This window comes from Emydura macquarii, unplaced genomic scaffold, assembly GCF_026122565.2.
Source record: "Emydura macquarii macquarii isolate MOO-44397 ecotype Brisbane River unplaced genomic scaffold, CSIRO-AGI_Emac_v2 contig_2481, whole genome shotgun sequence".
Classification (NCBI taxonomy): Eukaryota; Metazoa; Chordata; order Testudines; family Chelidae; genus Emydura; species Emydura macquarii.
In genome coordinates, this window is record NW_027132618.1 from 4,439,092 (window position 1) to 4,453,145 (window position 14,054).

A 14,054-nucleotide genomic window follows, 5' to 3' on the forward strand; every position below is an offset into this window, starting at 1 on the left:
CACCTTAAAATATTTTTTAAAAGCTAGAGAAAATAAGACAAGTTTGTGTAATTAACACACGTGTTAATCATGGCTACTGTTTTTCACTAGAATAATTCAAATATCTAAACAGTAAAAACCAGTAGACAGAAATCTGAGAAAACCTTTTAATTTTGTTTTAAGTGAATTCAGTGTGGGTGAAAGATGCTTGCCTGACCTCTCTGGAGAATGAAGTCATGTTTGTTTACAGAACAGGTGCAGCATTGGCAGTGACAGTGCAAGCTTCTCCACACGATGCCACCAACAGAACTCAAATGTAACGCCACCAAAGGCAAGAGGATAAAAATCAACCAATCAATCATTCTCCTTCCCTTCTCTGTCAAGAGTACCAATCAGTGCCAGCTGTGGTGGTGAGTTTAATATCGCCACTGCTTGTCCACTTGACCTAGAGTAAGACCTCCAGCTGGCTACCAGGTTGATATAGTGGCGACACTATACACTAGAAAAAACAGTAAATAGGAAACAGATATACAAGTGCATAGAGAACAATGGGGGAGGTGGATGAAAGCCGGGTACTTGAGGGCTAATGACAGTCATTGAGTAGGAGGTGAGAATGGGTGAGCAAAGCAATTACCTCTTGTAACATGAGAGCCATTCCAAATCTCTGTTTAAACCCAGTTTGAATGTGTCAAGTTTGACTGTCATTAGCCCTCAAATACCCGGCTTTCATTCTACCACTGCATCTGACAAAGTGAGCTGAGTCTCACGAAAGCTTATGCCTACAAAAATTAAATTTGTTAGTCTTTAAAGTGCCACAGAACTCTCGTTTTTGCTGTATACAGACCAACACGGCTACCCCTCTGGAACCATACACTAGGCTTCCCTGTCATTAAACGCAGACGGAGCAGTTTCCTTGCTCTAATAGTGACAGAGAAACAGACGGCCCAGGAGAAAATCCAGTTAGCATAAGATCGCTCCAGGAAAGAAAAAGGTGAAGCTGATTAGTAGGGAAAACCATTCTGAGGAACTCACCGAGTCCAAACCAGCTCCAATGTGTACACTCCCAAAGTGGATTTCAATCTTGGAGTCTTACTAGACAGGTCTCTGCTCCTGCATCCCCAGATACCAACAACGGCCAGAAATACTCTTTCATCTTCAGCTGGCCAGAAAACTGAGCTCTGTCCTCTCCTGTACAGAACCTGCTATAGTCACCAGTGCTTTGGTTACTTCTTGGAAACATAGTCTGCCTGGGACTAGCCACCTCTGCTCAGTCCCTTCATGTAGCTCAGAATGTAGCTGCCTACCCTTCTGAGCAGCGAAGGGCTGTGAGAGTATATTACTGGCTGGCTACCAGCAAAACTCAAGGTGCCGGCTGTCTTCTGGAAGCCACAATGAATTGTTCCTCATTTTAACTTTACCTTTGAAAAAAAACAAACACTCTGTTTAAGATTGAGTTAGGATGCTTGTAGAAGAGGCGTATCCTTATATCTCTGTATTAAACATTAGTACCAAATATATGGCCTTTTTCTTCCATGGCCCTACACAAGCATAATTAGGACAATTATTCTGGAGACAAATTAACCTATAGGGAGGGAAGGATGAGGACCCGAAAGAAAACAGGAAAACAAATTCAAAGTGTTTTTGGTTTTTTTAAAACCTCTCTATTCATCATTCATTCTCTTCCCCTCCATTTCCCCCATGCCGCCTCCTTCTTGCCCCATCTACATTTTGGAATTGTCCTGCTTCAGCTGGAGAAAAAGGCTGAGGTAGTGTCTTTTGGGGCTGTTTGCTGCAACAATTCTTAGTACAAAAGCCAATCAGGGCAGAGGAATTACAGTAGTCAGAGTAACATGCATAATCACGGTGATTTTGGGGAAATAACTCCAGAGATTATGCAAATCCCTGTACTCTGATTGGCTAACTGCCATTATTCGCCTACTAGGACAAGGATCTGCATCCAGCATAGCTATTAAGAAATAACCATACAGTAATTATGCAAATCTGGTATCCACAACCAGAATGCAGAGAATTGCGCAACTGAGGGGAAAAAAAACCCTCGTTATCTATCAGCAGCTGTACAGTATCCCTGCACTCTGCCTAGCTGAGACAATACCATTTGATTGGAACAGCACAGAAACAGTTAGCATCTCTGCTACAAACTAATGTAACTGCCTTGGAATCCCTGTTTTTCATACTCTGTGACAACTGTGGAAAAACTTTATGTCACTGATATTCTTTATACTTCAATGGCTGGATTCGCTAACACCAACTACGGCTTTGATCCTGAAAGTTCTTGCAAGATGTACAGCAGGGAAGTGTGATGCTGTCATAGTCCAGATCAAGTCTCAGTAGAGCTATGAGTGGGCAGATAGCCCAGGGTCCTCTCTGATGACTGTGACCATTTAAGGATGTGAGAGTTTATTGTTTTTCAAGGCTATTCCAATTCACCAATTCTGAAATTTAGGCAGAATCTACGTTGCCAAAGAATTTTGTACACAGACACTTGGGAGGAAAACTCAAAGTAATGTTCAGATCTATTCAAAAGGATTCATCCAAGTTAATATTTTTGCCTAAATGCAAAGACTTTCTAGTACATGCATATGCTGTACTTAGCCATCAGGACTACACAAGAGCTTCACTATTTCTCTTCTGTAGATGAGACTTCTTAATCACATGAGCATCTGTTTGCATGCTTTACATAAAACTGGATAAAAGTAAAGGTTCTTTGATATTGAATTAAGCTGCAGCAACGAAAATGTTGATACTCCTGTTCAAAAAATCTGCAGACACACATTTTAATACAGCAGAACTTTACTAACTTGCACTAACAACTGAACTGTGAATAGCCATTGTGAATCAACAAATGTTGAGTATTAGCCAGTTAGTGAATAAAACAATTTAAACAAGGACAGTTCATAACAAATTTACTTTGCTCATTTGGTGTGTGCAATCCAGTTTGCATTACTTATGATACTACATTGTATCAGTAAACCTACTGTATAATATTTTGTAAAATGAATGAGGTCTTACGAACATAAACTCCTTATGGCTCCATATTCACAGATCTTTCTTGACAAGAATGTGGGGGTAGGGATAAGCTTGTTTTTATAAGCTCAGTGTGAATTATGGCACATGAAGGTTACTGAAGTAACTAACCTCAAACAATTTGTTATGGGCCGATGGATGGATTTCTCTCTCGACTTTTTTTTTTGGTCGTATTGTATGTATGGTTTTACAAAAGCCTCTCCAGTCATTTTGCTCTCAGCTTTCTTCTCCTCTCATCAACCTTACAACTGTTCAACATGATAAATAATTTGTTGCAGAACAGTCCTATTTTCCTAATGGCATTCTGATGCCTTTAGTATACCACCTGTATCCGTGGCTCTGCTCTGAGGGAGCCAAAACAGAACTACCGTTATGGTCTCAGTTGAGAGCTGTGTATACATTGTGATACTAAGCATGTTTATTATGGGTGTCGTTCCGCTTAAACATGCAATCCTCCTACAAGCTGCTAGGCATTATGTAATACAAATAAACAACAACAATTAATCATCATCATCAGAAAGTATTTCCTTATTTAGTTTCTTCACTTAATATTCATACCAAGTTTTTATCCTGGTTCAATTCAGAACACATTTCAAAGACCTATGGGTTGATGTACACTAGAAAAGTTCCAGCGGGATAGCTGTGTTAGTCTGTATACAGCAAAAACAACGAGTCCTGTAGCACCTTAAAGACTAACAAATTTCTGCAGGCATAAGCTTATGCTTATACGAAAGCTTATGCCCGCAGAAATTTGTTAGTCTTCAAGGTGCTACAGGACTCATTGTTTTTACTAGAAAAAGTTGTACTAGTACAATGACATCTGTTGGGGGGAGGGTCATTTTTAACCAGTACAGTTACACAAGTACAAGCCCAAGTGCAGACAGAGTTATACCATCGTAAACATACCTTATACTATTAGAACTTATTTCACTTTCAAAATCAGAACAAGCTCTTTCAATTTAAGCACTCTTATACTGGTAAAAATGCATCGACATTGGGTTTTGGTTTGGTTTTTGGCCACTAACTATACCAGCAAAACTTTCTAATGTAGACAAGCCCTTTGGTGAAGAAGAGAGGTGGGCAATGAGACAGGAAATTCTTGTCCTACTGCAGCAGAGGGGTCCAAAAATTTAGCTTGAAAATCCTTCCCTTCTTGATCTCTTCTTGAATGCAGCAAAAGGATCAAGATGAATAAGACCGTTAGGGGCTAACATTGTGCCCTCAGGTATGGAAATACCATGTGAAAGGCAGCCTCACGTTTTTCTTTTTCTGAGGTGGCACAGAAGATGGAAGGGGCATGATAGGAGAGGTTGGCTCTTTTCTGCTTTTCTTCACTGGAGAGGGGAGAAAGGTCAAGATAGGAAAGGCTGCCCTGCTTCCTCTTCTCCTTTTCAGGGTGGAAGATGAGACCAGGTTAGAAGAAAAGTCACCTCCCACCACAGTCATCCTGACCCTGCTTGTCTTCTTCACCGAGAAATCAAAGGAAGGTAGCACTAGCACCTCCTCAAGAGAACCCCCTAAAGCACAGCCTTGTAGCATGCATCTATTCTGAGAAAAGATGGACATCAGAAAAAAAATAACTGGACTCCGCTGTGAAAAACTACTTATCTTATTGAGCCCTCAGGGATCTGTCAGTTGATGGAAGTGGTGCTTGATCACAGATGTATTTCTGGACTATAATTTCACAAGATTCTCTAGCTTCACCATTTAGTTCATTTATATGTCACACTCGGATCTTTATAAAATTAAAAGCCAATTTACTTTAATGTGGGCTTCTTTGTGCTTTTATCTTCTTTTAAAATAATACTATTATAAACACGCAGACGTTTTGAATTAATTTTCCAACCAGCAATGGGCCTTTTTGTCCCAATTGAGCATAACAGCAGACTACTGCCAACAGTGTCAATACAGGCTAGCACACTAGCATATAAAAACAGTATTCCAGTATGCACGACAGCTGGTAATGCAGAATATAAGAAGATTTTGATTCTCACGAAGGAGAGAAGAGACGTGAAATCAGAGGAGAATTAGGAAACAGCAAGAGATATCAAAAGAGGAGGATCCTGAAAAATTCAATTTGAAAGCAATTTCTGTTTTGCTGCTGTGACTGCTCTTAGACAAGAGGAAGGGAGGAGAAGCTACAGAAAGTGAAGGTAATTCTAGTAAATTCTAGTAAAATGTGTCAAGACATTTAGTGAGAAAGCAGATTTGTTATTTATATAATGTCATATGGGCACATGCTGTTTTGCAATAGGCAGTGAATGCTAAAGAAAGAACTAAATCCCTACCACCAAGAGATGGCATATTACCATATGGGATAGGCACATTTTATTACTCATGAGTATGGCCAAGTTCTGGTATAACACTGAGAGCAGCATGTGGTCAATATAGCTCATATGATTCATCCCAGAAGAGGAGGCCTTCAGGAATTTTTTCAGAGTGGAGAAGGATGGGTCTTGGTAAACAGGACAAGCCAGAACACATGGTTGCTTTGAGACTGCAAAATACTCAATAATTGTGTAGGAAATTGTGGGCTAGAAAGGGTAGACATTTGTTCCTCTGCCTAGAGTCACCAACTTTGTTGGTCTACACTGACTGAGCAGCTGTTCCAGGCATAAGAGCAGCACAACAGTTAAAATGCGGCAAATGACAACACAGTCACCCTGTGGTAGCAGGACACAGAGTGCAACAATGGCTTGAGACAGATATCCAGAGCAAGAGAGAAAATGGAGGTGAAAATATTAATTTAAATTCTTGTATGCCACCAATAGCTTTTCTGTCTATAAATACAGGAACTAGTTTGCATCTGGCAATAAACAAAACAAAACACCAGTGCTTTATGCATCACATCAGAGAAAGTGGTTAGATTCCCCATTAAAAAGAGACTAAAATGGGTTATATCTAGTTTGAGTGAATAGTTTTTAAAATTGACCATTGGGAAATGTATCTACCATATCAAGACTAGAGAAGATTAAGAATTAAACCTTGATTTAATGCCAACCTTGCTAAGATCCACCAGCTAAGTCCTAGCTTTACTTGTTCTTAAACAGAATAGGTTTAGATGGCAAGAACATCATGCAGCACCAACCACTGTGCAAAGTACCAAGTCTTGAAAAGCATTACTCCTCTTCTGAGGTAGTACAACTGAACTCCACAATGGGGGCTAATCAAACTTTTTTCTTATGTTTACAGCACATGCAAGTTTCACCTACAGATATGCTCAACTATATTATTTCAATAAAACGGGGGAACGTTAAAGTAAAGTAGGTGTTTCAAAGAGATTTCTTATAGAACTTCTCCTTTACTATATCCATTTTCTCAGATGGATGAATATTCAAGTGATCTAAGGATATATTCAGCTCAAAACACTTTAGGCTAACATATTTTGCTCTAGGTAGGGCAAATATCTCAAATTTGAATGTGTGGTGCACCTAGTACCAACACAATTTCGCTCACTTCCATTTCACTGTGTCTTGGTATACTGGACAGCTGGCAGTTTACCTTGGGTGACCTTGCATGACTGTCTAGCAGAATGCTAATATGTATCTTTTGCAGATCATTATTGTGGAGCCCTGAATGTCATGTCTTTTAATGGGCAAGTGATTAGTGCATATTCAAGGATGAGGAGAGGAGGAAGCTATGGCTATAATGGAAATATGCAGACATCTCATGATTCATGAATGCTGCCAGGCATGCCAAAATGTGTTAGTAGGAGAATCTGCAATGACCTCTGCTCCATGATGCTTATAGGACCTCATCCAGTAGTGGCATGGCATGAAAGATGTTTTTAAAAAGAAAGTAATCTACAGGGCAATATGTAAACAATACATTTTCCTCATCTAGAAGATAATGAAAAAGTACACCCAAGTCAGAAATAATCTTTGAAACCATGAAAAAAATTAATCTCAATGCTGGACAGGCAGAGGGATGTCACATCCCTCTACACCAACATCCCTCACAATGACGGCACTCTGCCTGCCTCAAAGTTTTACAAGATAATGGACAACATTCAGATATTCACCTCAAACACATCACCAAATTCACCAATAACAATTTCACATTTAACAACAAACACTTTGTCCACGTGTTTGGGAACAGCCATCGGAACTAGGATGGCTCTCCAAAATGCCAACCTCTTCATGGGCCACCTTGAAGAAGAATTTCTGGACAAATGCACCACAAAAATCAGAGATATACCTGAGATATAGCAATGATATTTTCATCTTCTAGACAGACTACCTAAATTCCATGATAGATTTCCATCACAACTTCAGCCACCGCCGCCACCACCACCCTCCATCGAACTCTCTCTAGAACACTCCCACACTCGCATCAACTTCCTGGACACCACAATCAGCTTCACCACTGGATCCTACCGACACCATACACAAGAAACCCACAGATCATCTCACTTCTGTTTACAAACCCAGTAACCACCCCAAAACACACAGCCAGGGACTTGGATACTGCAGAATATGCTCTGAGAAGAAAGTTCGGAATATACATCTTCACACATTTAAAACTGCCTTTGCTAACCAAGGACACTCCACCAGAGAAGTAGATCACACCATGAAACAGGCTACCCAAATACCCTGAGAGAACTTACTACAATATGGAAATAAAACTCTCTCCAACTGCACACCCCTAGTTGTCACTTACCACCCTACACTGGAAATCTTATGGGGTATCAAACAATTAACATACTCTATGGAGACCACATCCTGAAAGAATCTTTCCTGATCCCCATCTTCCGGCCTTCAATCAATCTCCCAACCTCATCATCAGAAGCAAGCTCCCACACTTCAGGACTCCATCTCAGAGTGGCACCAGAGTCTGCCAGAGTAACAGACGCAAAACCTGTAGACATATCTCCACTGTTACAATGATCAACACCCCCCACCCAACATGCCTTTCAAGATCCACGGGTCCTACACATGCCTATCACAACATGTGCTATCATCTAGTGCACTAAATGCTTCAGTAACAACATGGGTGAAACCAGACAATCACTATGCTCTTGAGTGAACTCACACAGAAAAATGATAAGAGACAGAACCCATATCACCTCTGGGTGAGCACTTTTCACAAACTGAGCACTCTACATCTGACCTCAGTCCTCATAATCAAAGGAAACCTGCACAACACCTTCAAAAGATGACCTGAGAGCTTAAATTCGTAACTTTGCTAGGTATTAAAAATCATGGATCGAATAGACACACTGGATTTTATGGTTATAAAAATCTATAACCCACTTAACTCTCCTGTCTTTAGGGGGAATGAGGGGAGGGAAGCTAAGAGGAGGGGTTAATGGGCCACTTCACCTTGAATGGGCCCTTGAAATGTGTGTTAACTACTTATGCTGAGCAATCTGTTCTACCTTGTATTTAGCTGTGACACATTCCGTGACCTGAAGAAGAGCTCTATGTATGCTCGAAACCTTGGTCTCTTTCACCAACAGAAGTTGGTCCAATACCAAGATAATGCCTCACTCACCTTGTCTCTCTAATACAAAAAAGCAGTCCACTGGAACCTCAGCTAACAAACAGGTGATTTCTGTTTAATATTCAGGTTAGATTCCTTCATTCCTAAACCAGCAGAATTTGGGAGAAACAGAAGGCCAGGAGTGCCCTAAGTCACTCACACACACTGCCAAATTCTCCAGCAAACTCAGTAATGCTGCTGACGCATTCCGGATGCAGCATAGAACAGCCCTTCTGTTCAGTAGTGTGGAGAAGGAAAAAACTGCAGAGCTCCTTGGTGCTTCAAGAGAGTTTTGATGAATGCTCTCCTACAGTCCCACCAGCAAAACAAATAATCACATCTGAGAATAAATCCACAACTAGTTTTACTTTAAATCTGGTATCACTTTCTAGTTAACAATCCCTTTCTTAATGAATGAAAGCAAGATTCAAAACAGGGCTAGGAAACGGGAACACTGGCGGAAACCACTTCTATTGAGAATAATATTACCATGTTCTGAGTTTAAAGCTCTGCTTCTTTTTAAATAACAGTATAAAGACCAATGTCTATCTACACACCCATGTGGCATTTCACTGCCTGACTTCTCATGGCATTTTGCACAGCCAGTATAGTTGGGATATATCCCCATCTTTGCCTCTTCCACTCATGACAATACTCACAATGATCCATCTAGAGCAGTAGCCCCCAAACTTTTCCTTATGTGTCCCTCCCTTGTCAGTAATAGAATGTCTGCACCCCCCTGGGCCAGGAGCAGAGTCACGGCCAGGCTGGGGGCTACAGCTAAGAGCGGGAGCCAGCAGCTGAGTCGGAGCCAGGGCAGAGCAAGGGCCACAGCTGCAGCTGGGCCGGAGTGAAGCTGGGGGCAAAGTAGGGCTGGGTGGCACTCCCTCCCTGCCGCCTCATAGGGGATGACCCAGCTCCACTGCACCCCCTTGGACATTCCTCTGTGCCCTCCTGGGGGGGGACCACTGATCTAGAGCATCATTTCACTCTCTACCTTTGTTCCTCATGCTTGCTTAATTGCAAAAAAAAAGTGATGAAAACAAACATCAACACCATCCAGAAACCTGACTGAATTCCACAGAAATCTAAAAATCGTTATGCTTAGATTTACAGAATAAGTTTTTCAAAAAAGATCTTAAATTCTCACATTTTCCACACCTATAATAATATGTTGTTCTATGAGTCATGCAATGTACCAAGTCAGCTCTAATTTCTCATGAGACTGTTGACCAGCAGCTTTAAACTACAGGAGTGACAGGGAATAAAGTTTAGTGATGTGTATATTTATAGGAATGTAAGAGTATATTTGACAAGACTACATTCCAGTACAAATAATGGGTAAGCCAGTATGTCCAAAGAACCCCCTAGTATCTTGGGCGTTTTGAAAATGAACAGCTGTGTTCTAAAAGGTGTTTTACTATACTGTAACTGTCCAGGCAGATCTTCCCTGAAAACTAAATGCAGCATTTCATCTTCTTGGATAAAATACTATCAATAGTATATACATAGAGAAAAGAACACAGATACATAGAGAAGTCAGAGGCAATATACTGTAGAAGTTAGCTAACCATGTTTCCTTTTTTAAAAGAGGATTTTGTTTTTAATGGTTCCTTTCTATAAACTACCGTAAGTACACCAAGAACTTTCTGCTATGCCAGAAAGAATTTAGTACAGTATCATGACTGCACCAATGGCCAGTATGTGGTGCTTCAGAAGGCCTAAGCAACTTTACCCAGTGCTCATTGCTCATGTTCATTGCTATATATGACAGACTGTTAGGAGGGGTATTTTTTAATTTTTCTTTCCTCCCAAACTGTGATTTTCAGTAGTTTATGGAGTTCTGTATTTATTTGCTTTGTTTTTGTTTGTGTTTTTTAATAACAGTCCAAACTGCAAAATCCAAACTCATTGCTATAAATATATTCACTCAAGCCAAGAGACTTCAGGCTATTGGACCATGGACTGATTAATGAATGTATAATCCTAAAGAACAGTCAGCCTTCCTCTCAATATTGCCATTTTATAGTTTGCTTTGCTATCTTTATTTATTCAGGATTTAAAAATATGAATTACAATGAGGAATCAGTTTCATGGCAGTTCTACCGCTCCCCACTTAAGGTAATTTGAACTGAAATGGAATATGAAATGATCTAGTTATGCAAGTTCCCCATAACATACTGATGGATCCATGGATTTCCTCACACCCAAGTTTTTTCTTTCTGAGGATAACTGAATCCACATCCTTAAACTCCCTAAGCAGATATGCCAACTCATTCACAGGGTTATTCACAGATAGTTTCACTTCTATGAAGCATTTTTATGGCTCACTGTAAAAGTAAAGAGATTAAAACATTTAATGCTAAGGAGCTTTTTTTGAAGTCTGTTTATTTCCAACCCTAAATTAATACAAAGTCCATTATGTTCAAATCCTGCAATGTGGTGACATCTTAATCATTAACATTTTAAATATGAAGCAATTTTTAAAACCCTTGTGATTTTCATTGTAAATTAATAAATGCAAAAAGCTACTTTTGTGCAATGTTATGTTTTTACAAGATTAAGGGTAAAAGTTTCAAAAGCACTTAAGTGCCTCAGCCCATGTCAGCATAGGAAAGGGACACTAGAATAGCCATCCGAGCAAAGCCTCCTAGTGGAGATGGTGTTTATAAGGGCAAAAGAGTGCTTTCACCAGCTTCTACCAGTTCCCCGAATGAAATAAACTATCTCAACAAAAAGCACCTTTTTGCTGGTATAAACTGAATCTACTCTAGGGCTTTTGCTGTTATAGCGATGTTATAAAAAGTACCCCTTGTAAGCAACATCACCAGCAACAGTTTCTAGTGTATTACATGATGATATACTCCGGCAAAAAACTTCTACAACCATGGATATAAATGTTTACTATCTTCAGATTTTCTTCATCATCATAATGATCCAGCATATCACAATCTAATTGACGGATCAGTTACAGGATCTGTTTTTCCTCTCACTAGCGGGATGCTATAATGGTTCCATAATTAAAGTAACAGTGAGATTTGCATTTAAAGCTTTGAATTGTATGAATAATATACAAAATGCGTTCCCAAATGTACAGCTCTTGATACGGAATGAATTTCCTGTGAATTTTCAAACAAATCTGAGCTTATCAGTATAAACATTTTTAAATGGACCCTTTTAAAGTACCATTTGTTGTATTAAGTATCTTTTTCCTCTAGACAAAGATTTCCTAATTTTGAGATTTGAAAATTGGCTTTTATATTTTTACCAAATAGGAGTGAAATAGCTAGTGTATTTATTTTTATTTAATTGACAGGTATAACTGTTTCTACCTGTATGTCAATGTTTGTTGACACACATGTATTTATATAATAAGCATTGGATGCTCCGAAGTCTGAGCTTTCATTTTATCAATATTATGTTGGAAATTCATGGTTGTGGAGCAGAGCTTGAAAACATGAACCAACTCATTTGATGCAATGATATCTTCCTCAATCTGGAAACAAATCAAACAACAGCTGTAAAGTATGAACTGGACCATTCATCCCAATGTTGTGGTTAACACATAGCTAATGCAACAAATGAATTTGATGATACTAGCTGGAGATTTTTGCTAAAATGATCAGAAGAGCAAGTTAAAAATGCTGACATGTAAAGTATTTAAGTTTCAGAATTAACAAACCCATTGAGATGAATGGGTAAGTTCATAGATCTCACTGTTTTAGACACTGTAAAAATAAGACTACAGAATACCAATGAAAGGCAAAATGTATAGCCTCAATTCAGAAAAAGCAATTAAGTCCATGCTTAAGTCCATGTTTATCCAGTAAAGCACTTAAGCATATGCTTAACTTAAATATCATTGATTATGGTGGGTTTTAAGCACATGTTTAAATGCTTTTCTGAATAGGGATATTCCCTGAATCAGGGTCAACACACTGATCCATTTACATGCAGACATAGGCCAGGTACCTTGGTGAGGAAAGCAGCAGAGCAGGAGGAATCCATTTCTTTGGTATTACTAAACATGTATAATACAATTCTCAAAAGCTCAGGCACATAAGTGACTTAGGAGTCTACTTCCCGTTTTCAAAAGTATTTAGGCAACTAAATATATTAATAGGTGCCAAGGGGGATTTACAGGTTGGGAGCCTAAGAAACTTAGGAACTTCCAAAAATTTTACCCAAAGGAAAGTTGGCTAGGTCACTTTGGATCTACTCTGGGGAATACACAGAATACAAAATAAAATTATGCCACTCCATCTGCCTATACATTGAACATCCTGCTTTAGGTGTGCATTTAAGTTGGGGGAGGGGGGGAAGCCATTGGGAAGGAGAGAAAAAAAAAACCCAAACCACCCTTTCCTGGACATGCACAATATGCCATTTAAAAGCACTCATAACCCCAGGAAAATCAAAATCAACTTCCTCCAGAGGAAAACTACACACTGCTCCTTCATGAGCACCTTTTTCATACTAAATTGTAACATTCAAACCTCAACCTTTTCAGCTGTAAGTCTGTTCAAAACTGGTTTTCTATTTTCCATTTTTACTTGGAAAAAAATAGCTGAGCTGTTTTCACTCAAATTCCACCCCTTCCTCCACAAAAAAAATCACCTTCTGGCAGTGGCCAAGTAAAGAAAATTCTAAAGTTATCACTCATTTGGAACGTTGGATATTTTGTAAAACTGTGGACTGAAAATAATGGTTTAGAATGGAAGCTATTTGCAACTTTAACTACAGCTACAGTCCCCAGTAAAATTAGAAGTAGATTTAGCTTGACAGTGGTTCCTCCCATTAACTGAAATAATCATCTCTTGCTAATATGATTACCCTGGATAGCATTCACTAGTAAATCTGAATTTCAGTTCTGTACATTAATGAATTCTAGTGGAAACAAAGTAGGCAAAGCAGAAAAATATTGCAATACCAAATACACACTTAACATTTAAAAATTTTATACCCACAATATACCTTATTTACCTAAACTACTGCCTCACACAGCTAATGCATTTAATGCTTGTATATAAAATACATGCTGTAATGTGACATTGAGGTAAGAAATTTAAGAAGCTTTTTTTCAGTTCAGTCAGATAATGAGTACAGATTTCTTGCTCTCAGCTGCATATGGCAGAACAAACAAATATACAAACAGAACAATTGGAATCACCCAGCACACATGTTCAAGGAAAAAATCCAAAGTGAGCAGGTAGAAAGAAGGAAAATGCCTAAAAATTGATTTTTTCTTCCCCCCTGCAAGGTTTAATGTAGCATGTATGGAGCTAAGTAGAAAATTCACAGGTTGGCTTTTTTTGTGTGTTACAAAATGGCCTTGAGTTCTGAATTAGAAATTCTCTCTCTCATCTACCTTTGCATATCTAATATGCTCATCTCCCTGGTATTTAGGCTACTCATATTGTAAGTAATTTGGGACATGGACAGTTTTTTGTTGTTTGTACAGTACCTAACACAATGGGGCCCTGGTACATGACTAGACTGAGGCACTATAATAATACAAAAAAAAAAATAGCATAAGTACAAGTTTCATC

General features: G+C 39.1%; 1 protein-coding gene across 4 annotated transcripts in view; it reads right to left on the reverse strand.

The window, feature by feature from the left end:
• PIGK (phosphatidylinositol glycan anchor biosynthesis class K) overlaps window positions 1-14,054 on the reverse strand; it is a 106,566-nt gene that overhangs the window by 34,759 nt on the left and 57,753 nt on the right. The gene's annotated exons all lie outside the window — the stretch shown is intronic.